Source organism: Alligator mississippiensis, chromosome 3, assembly GCF_030867095.1.
Source record: "Alligator mississippiensis isolate rAllMis1 chromosome 3, rAllMis1, whole genome shotgun sequence".
In the NCBI taxonomy this organism is placed as follows: Eukaryota; Metazoa; Chordata; order Crocodylia; family Alligatoridae; genus Alligator; species Alligator mississippiensis.
This window is the reverse complement of record NC_081826.1, coordinates 196,307,469-196,324,801: the sequence shown is the minus strand read 5'-3', so window position 1 is coordinate 196,324,801 and position 17,333 is coordinate 196,307,469. Positions and strand designations below refer to the sequence as shown.

The 17,333-nt window shown below is 37.8% G+C and overlaps 1 long non-coding RNA gene across 1 annotated transcript; it reads right to left on the bottom strand.

Moving 5' to 3' along the window:
• Positions 1-4,557: 4,557 nt before the first annotated feature.
• On the bottom strand, positions 4,558-16,827 carry LOC132249510 (uncharacterized). The gene is made up of 2 exons (XR_009460986.1): positions 16,290-16,827; positions 4,558-11,630 (listed from the first exon to the last, which is right to left on the bottom strand). It is a non-coding gene; the product is annotated as an uncharacterized LOC132249510 (long non-coding RNA).
• Positions 16,828-17,333: the final 506 nt, after the last annotated feature.

Genomic DNA, 17,333 nt, shown 5'->3' with positions numbered 1-17,333 from the left:
ACCAAACTATCTGTCTTTGCTGCCAGATAGAGTGGATGTAGGGAAAAAAATCTTTAGTTATAAACAAATGCTTTGGCCAGGCTTTTTATCTCCTTCACTAGTCAAAAATAAAGCATGCAGATATGAGTAAACTTCAAACAATGTACTGAAAATAGCTTCCATTGGGACCCCTTCTGTTTCTTTTTTTCTTAGTTTAGAAGACAAAAATACGTTATTAGAAGTCTGTATTTTAGAGGGAATTCTTTGTTCCTGAAAAGTGCCAGAATATCCCCTGCCTATGTTAAGAATTATACAAGACTTGGACTATCCACCAATTGCAAACATAGCATGTTGCTTTCCGCTCCACTGTCCCATTCACTCCCCCACTCCCCAGATATGCTGCTGGATGTAGGGCTGTGTCTGCTGTAAGGAAAACTCCCTGCATGGGGAAAGCACCATTCCACTTGCTCCTTCTCTCCAGATGCACTGTTGGATGCAGGGTTGTTCCTTTGGCCAGGCATCAGCAGCACAGGGCTGTCCCTAATGTAATGTAGACTCCCAGGGCTAGATGGGAAGAGGATTCAGGCACCCTTTCAGGGGGGAGGAGGATTCAGCCACCCCTTCATCGTTAGTGCCTTGAGCTAATGCTCCATTTGCCTCACCCTAGTTATATCACTGGGATTGGGGTCTGGTGCACTGGGTCAACTTCCTGCACCCGCTGAGAGGGACTTGGCTTTCTCAACCCTGAAACTGTCAGGTGAAGGGGTTTGTTTTGTGATCAGGCAGAGCAATAATGTTCAGCTGAATCACTGATTGTCTTTCTGTGGGAAGGACAGGGCACAGAACAAAGTACTTTTGGATACCAGAAGGCAATGAGGAGGTTTCTATCAGAGAGGTAAGTGTACAAGCATTTGTTTCTCCTGTAGACCCTCTACCAGAGGCCACTTCTCCCCATCAGAGGTGGCAGAAGTTTCAACGAGACCCAACATTTTTGGTCCAGTAGAAATTGTTTAAATGCTTGTACACTTTGAATTCCTGTCTGTGGAACTGTTGTTCCACCGGTAGAAATGTAATGTTTAATGTGCCACTGTGTGTGCACCAATGAGCTCACTGTAGTACCTCGCTAAAGTGTTCACTAGCATGGTTCTGAGATTGTGTATATGCATCCTTAGTAGCAGCTTCCCTGGTAGTTTTGTGATATGGATAAAAACAGCCAAACCACTATGCGATAGTAACACCTTGTCATCACAACAAAAATCCGTCTGCCATGAAACTGTCATAAAAATGTTATTTTTTTTTTTTTAAGTATCTAGCTGTACTTTTCCCTATTCATAGATTTACGATATACAAAAAATGTAAGTCAGAATAGGGCAGTGAATTCAGTGATGCAGAAGTGCAAGTTATTGCTGTTTTTTTAATTGCAACTTAAAGCAATGAGTGGCAGCAAATTAAAAAATGTGGAACAAATATTATTGACCAGCTTGTAATTAGGGTAATGATTTGCTTCATTTACAAAGTGACATATATTTTGAGGCACTTTTTTAAACTTTCTGAAAGGGATGCATCACCCTAATTTGAAAAAAAAAATCTGATTTAAAGCAATAGATAATTTATATTTAATTATTATATTATATTTATAAAAAGAAGTGTGAGATTCATCTTCCAAAAAAATGTTCATAAAACTAAGGCAGTTGCACCTTCAGATTGGCTGGATTGAGCATATCTGATGCATATCTGGATGTCCAAAGTACAGGCAGAACCACAATAGTTCTGCAGTGTCTGGGTACAAACTTCATGACTCTTTTACTAAGTACAATATAAAACATTTTAAAAGGCTTTGTGGAAAAGATTTATTTTAATTAGTCTGGAACATTCATCTGAAAAATTCACCTGAGTTCTGTTTTCCCAAAGTGAAATGGGGCTGCCAGCTGTCCTGTTTCTCAGAGACTCCCTAGGCTTTGACCAGCTGTGAGGGACTTTCATTTTCCAGTTCACCCTTTACTTTGGAGTTCAGGGCAGTCTGATAAACTGCCAAAAGTATGAAGGTCCCTTGTCTGGAGGTAGACTCTAGAAGTGCTAAAAGCCCCTTCTCAGTTGCTGCTTCCAGGGTTACCATTTTCCCAACTGACTAGAAGGGAGCTTGGACGGGCTGGACTTCTCATGACAGGCAAGCCATAGAGCCAAAGCTCTTGGAAGTATGGCCTTACCCAGAACCTGCCAAGTGAGCATATTCTCTTGACACATTCCTTGTGTTTAACTGAAGTTTGTCAAAATGCAAATGTTTTTGTGAATTAGCAATTTATTTATTTTTTATGAAAGAAGAAAAAAAAAGGCTGTCAGAAAATCCCCAGCCATCTCCATTTAAACTCTGCCTTGTGTTGGGTGGAGTTCAGCTGCCTGTGCACAGAGGAGGAGTTCTGCCCCTACAATGTATACTGTGCATACTTCAATAGCTACCTGTCGCGGTAGCTACAGATCCTTACATATTTAGGGATGATGAGCTCAGCTGCGAGTTGCCAGGGCAACTCCAGATAAATTGACTCACACCTAATGAGAGTCAGCTGCCTGTAGGAGGCAGGGCCTGGCCCTTATAAAGCCCAGGGCTGAGGCTAGGCTGGCAGTTCCCTGCTAGCAGCCAGAGGGGTAGGAGTTCATGTAGCTAGGATGTGAGTACTGCTCGAGCAGGCTGAAGGATGGTGGCTCTGGGATGCAGGAACTATGTTGTTACAGCCAGGCGTCCTTAAGTTAAGTTATAGCCAGGAAGCTTGTGTTTTGTTTTGGTAGTGTTTGTATTACACCGGAGGTTTGGGTGAGGCTATAGGGGTTGGAGGAGGCCTCATAGGGACCCCAGAGGTATGGGAGCCCCAGCGCCTGAGTGAGGGCACAGTACTTTAAGGGGGAACCCCAGTGGTATGGGGACCCCGGTACCAGTGAAGGCGCAACTGGCAGTGAGGAGTGCAACCAGTGGGTTGTGGGTGGGGAACAGAGACCCCGGGTTGTGTGCAGGGTACGTAGACCCCAGCCCCAGAGAGGGGCAGCTTTGAGATGCACCAGTGCGGGCACAACGAGCCCCAGGAAGGGGGCGGTGGTATTAGGAAGCCCAGGATGGGCGTAGCAAGCCCTAGAGAGGGGGCAACATTATTAGGAGGCCCAGTGCGGGCACAGTGAGTCTCTGGAGAATGGCTAGTGCTGCGGCAAACTCCGGAGCAGGGTAGAGTGCTGCGGTTGCCCCGGTGAGAGGGGGTAGCAGCATGGTGTGCCCTGAGAGAAGGGGAGAGCAGTGCGGTGGGCCTGAGAGTCAGGGGGCGTTACCAAGAAGCCCAGCGCGAGCGTAGCAGGCCCCAGGCAGGGGGGCGCTATTGCGAAGGCCCCAGAGAGGGGCAACGTTACAAGAGTGGGGGCTTGACGAGAGTCCCAGTGAGGGGCTGTATATTGGAGAGAGCCCGGGAAGCGGGCATGTTGACACACCAACGTCTATTACATCTGCGTGGCTTGGGACGTGGTATTAGGGGCTGGTAGGAGCCACACATAGCCCATAAGGCTAGGGTGCCTGGGGAGCACCCATTACACCGGGAGACCCCCAGGGGGGTCCAGGAACACACGGGGACAGAGGTGCCGAGTAGCCATGCCCAGGGAGTCATAGGCAGCCTCCCAACTATATGCACAAACTTCAAAGACGTGGTGGGCGAGGATAAGAGGGTGCCTTGGGTCGGCCTTGACACGGAGCGAGGGACCTCGAGGAGATCACGGCCCTCCTGCAGGACCCCGCCGTGACACTACCCCAATGTGGAGTATACTCAGTCAACTTCATTTCCTCTCTGCTTCCCCCAGTTCCCTTTGCTGCATCTTAGGACATGCCTACATGGCAGTTGGGAGGCAGGATTTCATCGTGAGTAGACACTCAAATTAGCTTTCGAGTAGCTGACCAGTTAACTCGATGACCTGGAGAAGCATATTGCCAACCTACTGAAGATCCTTACATATTTAGGTCTGAACTGCTGTCTCTTTATTGTCACTCAGACTGTCTGAATTAACAGTAACCCAGGTGCATCTACCTGGGCTGCAATCCCAACTGCTGACTGAGGTTTAGACATGTCATCAGCCATGAAGTGTGCTTGCAGAGGCATGTGGCTTTTGATTTTTACCCAGCTCATGAATACCAGGCTGAAAATCTTTCTTGTACCTCCCCCACCACACTTTGGGAGCAGCTATATGCAATCAGGCCTTGATTCAGACTTGAAGGGAATAATTATCCCTGACCTTGCTCAGTGTGTGAGATCTTTAAAGACCAGAGTCCAAGGTTGAATGGTTGCAGCTTAAGCGGGTAGTGAATATTTAACTTTATCATTTAAAGACAGGTTACTTAACAATCTAAGCCAATCTTTTAAAGACCCCCATTTTAGGATCCCTGGTTTCTATTGACTTCCAACTATATAATTATCTTGGTTTTTTATTTACCTCCTTGTTCCCTAGCTGTCTGTTAATGGTTTGCTTCAGATTGTGTTTCTCCAGTTTTATGTTGATATCATCCCACTGCTCCACTGGCAAAACACAGGAATAACTCTGATGAATTGGGACTAATTTTTCTTAAATGATATTTTAATGGAATTTAAAGAATAAGCTTGAATAATATCAGGAAGATCCATTCCTTTCAGTAAACATGCAATAAAAATACACAGACACGATATATACCACAGTGACCCATGCTGTAAGCCGAAATCAATGCAATCACTTTACAGTCATTAATATTATAACACAAAGCAGATGCAGAAGAAATTCTAAGACAAAGAAGCAAATTATTAACAGATTGTGAACATGAAACTGCTTTATTACAAGATTAAGAACTCTCAGACATCACACAGATAAAGAAATTTCGTTCTTTGCAGATAAAGAACCAAGTTAACTTTAACTGAAACTTAAATTCAGGTAGTAATATAAATAAAAATTATCACACTATCAGTCTACTATCACTTCACTTATTATTTATGTGCAAATCTTCCTAAAAGCAGGATTTCCAGATAGCACACTAAGTATAGTCAGTGTTTAAACTACATATCAACAAACATAGGTGGCTTTACTATCATGCTTTGCTGTCATCTCTCTTTACAGCCCTGTCTGTATAGGGTTCTAGCACTTTCCCAAGCAGACATAACAAAAACCCTATAGTAAATAACTATGAGCATGTGAAGAAAAACCTTTCAGTGACATATCAAAGGACAACTAGTTTAATCAACATTTCTTTAAAAATAAAGAGAGCAAGAGAGAGAGAGAGAAATAATATTGGTAATGCTTGCTACAGTGTTTCACCCCCTATTTTTGATTACAGTAACATTATGTATAGTTAAGTGATGCAATAGATACTGAAAAGACTGTTTTAAAATTTTGATGAACAGTCCTCATCTAGACTTGTTTATTTCAGTAGGCTGAAACAAATACCCCTAGGTCTCGGGTGTGGGACTGAGGATTTGGATTGTCCCATTCCCCACAAATGACAGTCATTCTACGACTTTTCATCAACTTCCTCATAGTTCTCTTCTCTCCAAGTAAAGTATCACTGTTGTCCTAACAATAAAGTAGCACTAATCCCTTTGAAATAAATGGTGACTTTAAACCAAAATAAAGATAGAACTAAACACATGTACATAGGTCTACTCCAAAATATGCATGCCAACTACATGAACATTGTGTAGATATTCTTGTAGAGCAGGTGCAACCAGTCATATTAAACTTATCTTTCAAGGCTAAATGTGTGTTTTATGATTTATATTGTTAGTATTACTTAATTTTAACCTTGTATTGGCCTGTGGTTAAAGAATAAATGTTATAGATGTTAACGAATAACTCTTTTAATGAGATTTTTTTTAAATGTAAAGTGAATAAGAAATGCAAATGGCGGAAATTTTCCATTTAAAATTATTGTTGTGATGAAAATATCTCAAATCACCTTTTTTCTAGACTGATTTTTTTCCCAGAACAAAATTGTTTTTTTTTAATATTTTCTGAGGGGTAACGCATGTAAGAGAAAAGAAAGGGGGAAAGAGAGAGCGCACGAAGTGTGGCAGAGGATGAAAGCAAATAGGTTTTTTTAAAGTTTTCATTTTCTATTTATGCATTTTGTGGAAAATGTTTAACCCTTTCATAGGAAAAATGTTGAAATATTTTGTGGGAGACTATTGAAAGTTAATTTAGAAGAAAAATCTGAAAATGTAAACATCAGGAAAGGGGGTTGAGAAAAATACTGACTATTTTTTGATCAAGTAAAATTATTAGGCTTCCATACACAAACTGCTACTGAGTAATTCATTAACAAGAAATTAAGAGAATATTGAACTTGGTAATTAACCAGTTGCCAAAATGTTATCATAAGGGATATTTGCAGGTAAGGCAGTGCTCTGTTTTCCCTCACATAACTTTGTCTAATCTCAGTGGTTTTCCCTCTCATAGATTTTTATCTAATATTCATGCATTCAAAACTGTGGAGATGTTTCTGTCTGATGCCCTCCTACAGACTGTCCTCATTTAGCAGTGTTGCACTCTCAGCACTTTTGAAAACGAGTTAGATACATAAAATATGGACTTGGGAACCTAACTTCACCCACATATTTTGAAAACCTTTGAGAGGGTGCATAGGAAATTGCATAAAATTGGTTCTCTTCTGCTGTTTCTTTCCTGTGTCTGATTATAACTTTCTCTAGATATTGCACGACGGTCAAAGACCATTGTACGCCACATTTCAAAGATTAAGTCCATCTCGGAATGTACAAGTCTTCAAATTGCTTAGATGGTAAGATAAATATGCAAGATTCCCTACCAAAGTTATTCTCATGCAAATACAGCAGTAATGGACAGTCAAAGAGGCTCAAGGAGATTATACCTCATACCTACAGTGATCCCACTACCCTGAATCAGTGACAGAGAGGACACAATATATTATTGAGCTATATTGACTATTGTAACAGAGGCATAGATGAAAGTGGGACATATGGGGCAGACTGCAGCTACTCCATATCCTGGACCTAGTTTGATTGTGTGGATTTCATCTTTCTTCTTGTACACAGCCTGGATAACTAGACTTTAAGCTAGTTTGATGGATTTCACTTCAGAAGTTCTGAGATTCATAATTGACAAGTTAATTACACCTTCAAGAACCCATGTACAAATGAGATTGAGGAACACTTTTGCTAGAAACGTGACTGCCTCCTATATATCACTGATGTTAAAATGTCATGCTGAATATAATTAACATTCAGTATAGTGTTGTTCTTTGTTATATATCAGACTTTTTCTTTAAAAAAATCTGTCTTGAGATGTTCTGTTCAAAATTGTTTTTTATTCATAAAAATGTAAATGTTTTGGTGCTTCATAATTACTAAATATGTCTTTTTGTAATGTATACCCCTATTGGATATTATATGCAAAAATCCATTTTAGCAACCTAATTTTTAACTAAGATTGCTCAGTTAAACTAAGATAGTTCAATTAACTAAGATTGTTACAGTATTTTTCACAATACAGTAAACCACTAAGGAGAAATAGTTGCCACATCCACTTAACTCTGGTATGATTGAAAATCAGTATTAAAAGTAAAAAACCTGCGTCAGAATATTCTAAAAATGTATTTCATATGATACACCATTTGCTAAACCTAATTTAGTGACTAGCAATTGAAGTCTAAGAATGGAAGTCTGTTTTAACAAAAGCACAGGAATGTATATAACATTTCAGAGAAAACTCATGAAATTAAAGTCTGTAATAAGGCTAGGTATATTTTGCAGATCTATAAATATACAACACATCTATCCTAGAAAAAATAAACAGATGTGTTTATCAATAAAATGGAATAAATTAAATTCTTTTAATTTTTATTCAATTGAGTTGAGTAACTTACATGCATGTGAATGAGTATTTAACAAAAAAAAAAAGAATGAATGAATGAATGCAAAAAAAAAATCAGAAAAAAATCAAGTAAAAGGGCATGTCTACATCACCCTACAACAATGTTGTTACTGCACCATGTTTTAGTACTTCCTTTTGGAAGACCTAAAGCACAGCACAGTAACTGCCTGTACTGTACTATGCGTGTGGCACAGTTAGTTTTAGTCTCTACTTCACTGTAGCGGTGCACTAAAATGGGGGAATGTGCTGCTACGGTGAAGTAGCTGCATGTCACATGAAGATTCACATGATCACTACATTCCTGTAGCATGCTGTACAGTGATGTAGTGCATCGCTATGGTGACATAGGGTGATGTGTAGATGCACTCAAAGTGTCCAAAATGAGTCAGTTCAAATGCTGAAGACATATTAATGTTTTGACTCAAGCCTGTTTTAAGATTTTACAGTTTGATTGAAGATATTTTTATTTTAAATGTCCTGGCCTTTAGATCTCAGTTTTTACTAGCTATATTGTTTGTAGAAAGAAGGGGCAAGAAATTAAAAAATACAATTCAGTATAAAGGTCACAGGTCTCTTGAACATTGCTAAATATTTGAAAGAGAAAAATACCTGTGGGGTACCTTAATTTAATACATTTCAGTGTTCACAATGAAAGAGAAACCTGTATTTAGAGTGTATTCATGCATGCATGTTTGATTAAAACCTGTATAATTTCACAGAATAACCTGTATAAATTCAACAGAAGGAAACAGAATTATAATATAAAGAGAAATTTTATAAAAAGTATTAAAAATATAATTAGGAAATTATATCATTAGAAAATGTTGGGTTTTAGTTCATTTCAATAATAGAACTATTAAAATTAATACATTCTTCATAACACACAGTCAAATTTGAAAACAGAATATTAGATTTGCATGCTATTTAATGGGGAAAAATTATACAATTCTGGCACCAAAATACAAATTCCATACTGATTGCTGCTTAAAATAAGGAAAGGTTATGGAATTTATTTCAATTTCCAAATAAATAGGTTTTTTTTCCGTGAACTGAACCTAGCCTTAATCCAAAGGGGGGCAGGGGGCGGGGGGCTATTTGTTTTGTTTTATAAAAGAATACATGTCTTACCAAAACTGTTTCCTGATAATTAAAGCAGCAATAGTAAAAACTTGCTTAAAAGTGATTTACTAAATATAATTTCCATCCTTTTGCTAAATCTTAATCCTACATTAATTCCATAATTTAATATGAAGCTACAGGGTAGGAAATCTATTTAATGATTAGCTCAACTCTTATGAAATAAATTATGAATATAAAATTATTATAAATTATTATAATCACCATATCATTGTAAACTGACCTTTCCATTCTTTTAATGTGTAGAAAAGGGAACAAGAGACTCTGCTTGTGGGATATGAACAGTTTGCTTCACATAAATGCATATTTTTCTTGTGTTTTTATTTTTGGTTTACATTAACATTCCTGAAAATGACTGGTTGTTTGATTTAGCAAGTCAATACAGCAATAAAACCATTAGTTCTTTTTATGTCTGTTAGACATAATAAATACAAATAATTGAAGCAACATCCTAACCAAATAGCTTATAATATTCAGGCAGAAGTCCAGCATCTGAGGGACAGACAATACAGGCTGTGGATGCTGTTCCATGGCCAATAATGATGGCTACCACAAAAATAAAATGGTAAACTGGCCTTTTCATCAGCAGGTAAAATTAATCTCCACTGTTAGCACCATTTGGTTGAAAATCACCATTATGGTATTGACTCTCTATTCAGTTATACCCGTTATAAGTCACTGTAGTGGTATTTGGCTTACACCTGCATAGGACAAAAATTAGAATCAAAGTTAATCTTTTTCTCCTTCATTATCTCCATTATATCTTCTTCCATTCAATAGCAACAGATAACTAAGGTCATATTTTGTTTTATTCCAAACTTTTTGAAAAAATTGCAAAATACGCACTTCTAGAACGTTAGGAATTTTGATAAAATATCACATCTGCATTGTACATTTTCCTTAGTAGTAAATCACACATTTTCAGAAGAAATAGAAGCAAACCCACAATTAAAGAATCTACAATAGCTAATCATCATTGTTTTTAAGCCATAGCAATTAACAACTGGAAGTAAGACTTTGCTCAGCTCTGGGATATCAAGCAAAACATGGATATGAGTTTTCCAAATCAAAACAAAAATATAAACTAAATTTCAGCTTTGGAATCTGACTTCAGAAGTTGCTAATTGGCATTATAAGAAGACATTGAAATGTTTTCTTCATGCTTCTCGGAAAATTTGCTTTCACTGTCTCATAGCATAAATGCTTCGTTCTAATCTTATGTCATTTCTGAACTGATAGAATACCACTGACTTCAGTTGTAGTACTTCTGATTTGCTCAGTTCAAATGTAAATAATATCTAAATCAGGCCCCAAAGAAGTGTGTTCTCTTTTCTTCGGATAAAGTTTCCACAACAAATACTGAGTACATGTATAACATGTGGCAAAGCCAATATACTGGACAAAAGATAACTAGGTAGCAACTTAACCAAAATAACCAACCCAACTGAAATAGATTCATGGAACATATCCATTCAAGTTAAGTCTTGAATCCACCAGTTTTTAATCAATGGAAGTTTTCATGGCTAGAAGTGAAACACTGAATCAGGTAATATTTATATTAATATTAAAATAAATATTCTGTGTATAACATTACAGAAATAAATTAAATTCTTAGATTTTAAAAAAGTGTAATATAATAATACATTTCAACAATTCAGTAATGCTGGTTGTTGAAGATTTGAGACCTGATATTGGTACATACACAGTTTGGGTTTTGATAATCATTCATAGTTATAGTATTATTTACAATAATAGTTAAGTACAAATGGTATATACTAAAGTGCAAGTCAGATAGCTCCGCCAATCAAGTACATAGTCCTGATGAATTCTAGCACTTAGTTAATATTAATAGAAATGAATACGGTTCTTTCGCACACCTTGGAGCAGGGAATCAGCTTTGAATACAAAGGTTGCTTCAATGAAGAGTAGATGATTCAAGCAGTCCAAATTCAGCAAGTCTGTTGCAAGAAAGTAGATTTCTTATGAACACTCTAAAATCTACTGCTATAGTTGAAGTTCATGCTTAATTACAGTATGAAAAACAATAAAATAAACAGCAAGCTAAGTGACACTTGATTCTTCAGCAACTACTTCAACTTCAGCCCGTCTGCTATGATCAACAGAGGAAGGCATCAGGCCTTTCTTACAGCCAGCTTCTCTTTATGCAGTCATCGTGTTCACTTCAAAGAAAGCCAGTATCCAAAACGAAGCACTTGACAGAAGCAAGCTTCATCATAACGAAAAGTAGAAAATAGGCCCTCACTTGACAGGTAACTTTCACAGACAGTTCAAGGCACCTTGACTTCAACCAAAAAGCCACAAATGAGAAAAACAAGATCCTTCAATGAAACACACAAGAAATTGTAAATGATATAATTAAATAGAACACCTCCAATTGCAAGCACATGCACAGGCTCTGTCTTCATCGTCCTGATCATCTGGTTCCGGGGATCTTGATTTGTAATCCATCTCGGAATTGGCCAGTTCTCTCCCCGTAACTCGGTGGTCTGAATAGTTTTGTATTCCACCAGTTTCACCTGTCATTCCTTCAATATCTGGCATTTCAAAAGCTTCAGATAATTTCAGATGGTTTTCTGTAATTAGTTTTTTATGTGAGCCTGAAGAAAAACAGTGCTGTGAATAACACAATTTCTGCAAGATTGTTTCTCGTGTTATTTTTGAACAAGCTGGCAATGACTCATTGCTTCCCTTTGTTTGGGGGGACACCTCTGTCGAATTTGTTTCAGTATCATGTGATTATGAGTCAGGTTTGTTGCTTGGCAACACATTTAGCAGTATCTTTACTAGAATCATGCTCGAGAACTTGTGTTTTACTTATTTTCTCAATTCAGCTAAGGAATGGATTCATAAGAAATTCCAATGCATATTTTCTCTGAGTTAATGAAAATTTGCCGTATAATCAACCTGGCATATGTGTTACTGACCTATAGAATAACACAAAGTAAACACATTTTTACATTAAAAAGGAATATTTAGTGCTGACTGTATTTGTAACACCATCTAGCAAATGGACCTTAATTTCCAGGCATTTTCTTTAGGATGGAAAAAGCACCTTATACTCAGAACCTAATTTACCTTGTGGGATTAATTCCTTTTATCATCAATCCAGTACTAGATACCATTTCACTCTCTTCCCTGTAAATTGAAGACAATGCTTCATTGCTGCTGACACAGAAGTGACCATAACAAATCTACCATAAATTATATTAAAGTGGGTTCTGTCATGCCTGATGTATCATTTACAGGATGGGCTTATCTCAACTCTTGTAATCTTACTAGTCTGATCTAGCTGCTGCTAGTAAGCATTTGGTTAAAAATGGAAATCGATGGACAAATGCTAAATAATCTTGTCTTCCACTGATCTGAAAAGGTGACATGTAATATAACCAGTGGACTAAGAGTTAGCAAATCACTACCCTACTACATGTGTTACAATCCAGATATAAAGCTTTGTATTATGTAAATGTAAACTTAAACTATTTGTTTTTCAAAAGCACTGATTCTGGAATTTTGAAAAATCACAGGATATTAAACATGTTGAAATTTTAGTGAATTCTAAAAATGAGCACCAAAAACACAGAACCCAACATTTTTCCTGTGTTTATTCTTTGCATCTGATTCTGATGCAGCAAAACTCTAAATCAAAACCTTATTACACTGATGCAAAACTGGAGTGACATCAACTTCGGATGTAAGCCAATGATAGTTTTTTAGAAATTGTTCACAGCTCAGTGTTCCCCAAGGCTGTACAAAAGAAAGGTACAGATTTGTAGAAGTATGGGATCAAATTGCTTAGCAACAAGTCTTATAATCTGTAGTAATTTTCATTTCATGTACTGCCATTCATTGCTGTACCCCCCTCTCAGATCACACATCTCTATAACAGAAAATCAGGAGTCACAAAGTGCATGGGACTTTGGGCATAGACTAGTGGCTTATAAGAAGAAAGTTATTTTTTTATCTTATGAGTCTTTTTGGTAATGACTTCCTCCGGAGGCTTGTAGTAATGTTATTTCTGCTTGGCGTTGGAAATGGAACTTATTTCTTAAAATCATTTACTTAAGTATATGATAAGTATTATAGGGGGCAGATTATTAATGAGCTGCCATTGTACACTTATCCTCAAAAAGGTGACTAATTATACTATTTAAATTTAATTTCCTATTAGGAGAGGTTAAAGTTTTGGTTCTTTTTTCCTTTAGTGTGATCCAGTACTGTACAGTAGAGCCTATAAAGTAAGAAAATTATTCTTCAGAATATGTATAATGTTAGTGGGGCCTGAGAGTATATCCATTCATTCCAATCTCTCTCTAGTTAACTGAATGTTGTTGCTCCTGATTTATGGCATTTGACATGGAAGGAGAATCAAGTCATTCTTATTTTCTCATGAGGGCTAGATTGGATCTTTTAGGATTGTATGTAAAATACAGAATTCAGAGATACTGAACATAACTGATCATAATTTTTCTGTTCTTTGAACAAAAAATACTTCAATTGAAATGGCACTTTATGCAGAAATCTTATAAGGTATATGAATAGAAATCTGACACAAAATAGAAACAAATAGAAAACCAAAAAAAACCCCAGTTTTGAAAATAAAGAATTTCAAGTGTGCTTGTGTGTAAATAAAATGTTTACTTTCTTCCACCCAGGTGTATCAGGTCTACCATCTCAAACTCTCTCTTCACTAGGTTTCTTGCTGAGAAGCCTCAGGTAAGAGCAGCAGATGCACCCTACCCAGACTGTAGGTAGAACAAAGAACGGTATACTGGAAGCCAGAAAAGGTCTTATTTCCCCACCCTAGCCAAACGAGAGGGGTACAACCCAGTTTTAAATGAGACACTTATGTACCTGATTATGGGGTATGTATAAGCTACAAAGCTACGGTGCTAAAATATGCTGTATGTATGTGCACACAACATGGGTAAACGGGGTTGAACTGAAACAGAACTGGGAGCATGCCTCACCCTCTCGTCTCCCACCATTGTCCCCAACTTTTCCTACCCTGTACCTACCCTGAAGTGGTTCTGGCTCCAGCATCAGAGAGGGCAGAGCAATGGTGGTGGCTAACAGTATAGGAGCAGCCAAAGGCTAACTTCTCTCAGGAAGTGGGGGAGAGATGTCACTTCCTTTTTTATCACCAAATAATGGTGTTTAGATGGCCAAGAAGGCTGGTACCAAGTTTGCTGGTAGCAAAAAAAAGATGTCACTCCTTCTCCCCCACCTTATAGCAGTAAATAGTATACAGCCCCTATTCCTGAACCATACACCACCATCACTCAGGGCACAGTATGGTCCTGTTACGTATGTGTGTGTGATGTGATGTGCATATACATATACACATGTATCCATCCATATATCCTACATATTTATGTAACCTAGGAACATGTCAAAACTTTCCAGTAATTTTGCATAGAATTATCCACAGATTTGTTTTCCTTTTTCTAATGTATGAGAATTTTATGCAACAAAAACAATATTTATCTGCAGATACAAAATAGTATAAAGGTCAGTTTGTTCAATAAGGAAAAGGAAGACCATGCATTTTGACAAACAGTTAACATAGATTTTGTTTTGTATCTTTAGTCTCTCTCAAGCATATCTGCATAAATAATGGACACAAAATACCCTTTTATTTCTTATTTATTTTGATAATATTTCACTGGAAAAAGGTTCCATTTCCACATGTTTTTCAAAAACAAATATTTAACCATACATAGGAGACACTGATTGTTGTTCATTGAGCTGTAACCTGAGAGAGAACTCAATTAATGATCATATGGTTAACTTCAGGTCAGTTTTAAAAAACACTTCTACCAGTTAAAATAGTGTAAAATGTTTCTAAATGTTTCATATTCTAAGAGTCCTTTTCTGGCTATGTTGTCTTAGATATTAAAGGGCAGATTCTCCAAAGGGGTCAGGTGTGGCTTTCTTTTTTGTAAAAACTGGCCTGGTCAGTTTTATTTTTATGTCTTTTCCTAAGGAAAAATGTAGAAAAAGTGCCCATCTTTAAAAATGGTTTCAATTAAGCCTCCATTATTTATACTGGCAAAAGTTACAGCCAGCATCTAACTACTTTGCTGTAAAAGAATCACTGTATATCTTGAATACTTATTTGTGCTAAGGATTGTTAATGTGTTTGCCTATCTGGTTAAGAGAGTAATGAAAGAGTTTAACTGCTATTAATTAATTAATTATTAATTAATCAACGGCCATTATTCCCCATCAGCTTCACTGGATTGGGCTCTAAAGTTTTATGTTTGTCATGAAATGATTTTTGTATGTAACCAGGATTTTCCATAGGAGGAGTATTCATAAGAGTTTTCCATAGAAAAGTCTTTGGCTTTGTTTCTTCACAGTATTATATGTCATGCATACGTGAAAAGTGGCTGTGAAATGTGTGTTAAACCCTGCTCAATCAAAATATTAATATTTTTACCTCCCTACTCTAGACACTAAAATGACTACATGTGGTAGAAGGCAGTAAAGACTCCCAACTGTAGAATTTGACACTTTATTTTATTAGAAATTTTCTTACCAGCAACAAGAGATCTATAATGTTCTTATAACTTATGAAAAAATACTGGTTTGCCAATCCTATGTATAATCTTTACTCTTTTATGAACTATTAATGTCAGTTACTTAGACTGTTTCAAGTGTAGAACAATAGGAGATAATCTGCACCAAGTCTTTAGCTTTTTCAACTAATTTTCTTTCTTTTTACCATGTCAAGCAATTATTTATGTAGTTCTCAAATAGAATATTTGTCTGTGCTTACGCAGTCCCTAACCTAAAGATTACTGTAGCAATTTACTTTCACGAGTGCATAGAAATAAATTAGTAGTGCACGGATGGCTTCCTGCAAATGCTCAAATCCTGATGAGTGCTAACGCATGGCTAAAGATTTGTTTAGATCGTTGTGTGTGTAGTTAGCATTTGCGCTGCAATGATCCACGCACACATCTGGATGTGCAAAGTAGATAAACAGCTACAAGTGCATAAGTGTTTTCCTGACACTGGCTTTAATAGCAAGTCTATGGAATGCATTTAGAAAAAAACTTTGCTTCCCAATACTGTATACGCACACGCGCGCGCGTGCACACACACACACACACACACACACACACACACACACACACACACACAAAGAACGGTATAAATTTGTTTGCAGATGCAAGACCGCCATCCAAAGAAATTAAAAAAAAATATCTAAGTGAAGGAAGAAGGATAACAATGCCCTTAGCAACATAAAATACCTTCTTGGGAAGATCCATATTGCAGTAAAAGTGGTTGTGGTTGTGTGCTTTGTGCTCTGTCTGAAATAGGATGTTGTACGTCTTTTTCTTTCTACTCCATAACTAACTTCCCTACTATCCTAACTCTGGACTCTGTCTTTTCACCCATCCACCCCCTTCTTCTTTCCCCTTGTTCTTCTGAAGTTGTCTAGGATGGTTAGGATTCATCAGGTCACACTTCAGCCTGTCAGGACACGGCACCTCCTTTGCCCTACTTCAGCCCATCGCTTCATTTCATCTGCAAAGAGGCTGGCGACAAGCTGGCCTCGTTAGACACAAATAACTCCAACGAGCCAAAAGCAGACAGCGATTTCCTTCTCAGTTACCTGTCACATCCCCTTGGCTTTTGTTAAACCAGCTATTGTTTTTAATCACCCCAATCAGAGCCACAGCAGAAAGGCAGAAACACACACACACGTACAGAAAAACTCAGAGAGGAACTCCTAGTTTCACATCGCTAGTGGCTTAGAACTTCAGGAAACCCCAAACCTGATCTTAGCGTAACTTCATCATCTTTCTCCATCCTGATGAACCAGTCCTTACCCTCTTCCCTTCTCTCCCTTCCTCTCCTCCACACTCCACCCCCTGCTGAAACTCCTCCTCCTCCTTTTGCTCATCCATCTCCCTTTCTAATTTGTCTGACTTGATTCCACTCTTGTCTCTTTGGAGTACTGCATTTTCAGTATTTTCCTCTGCTTCTACTGCCTCACCTTCTACTTCATATACCCTCCTTCCCCTTCTTCCCTCCCTCAGTCTGACCCTATTCTCTTCCATAGATCAACTCTTCCTCTGCTTGTCCTTATTTCTAGCCTGTGAAAACATCTTCATCATTCATTTTAATAGCCTGAATGGTTTCCCTGAATTCTGTTGCCTCTCTTGCTGAACTATCTTGAGCCCCTTTCTGGCTCAAATTTCATACTTTCCCTTAACCTGAACATCTCACTCTGTCTAGTTCCTTTTGTAACCAGTTTGCCTGCAGTGCACGAATGTATAAGAGCTCTCCTC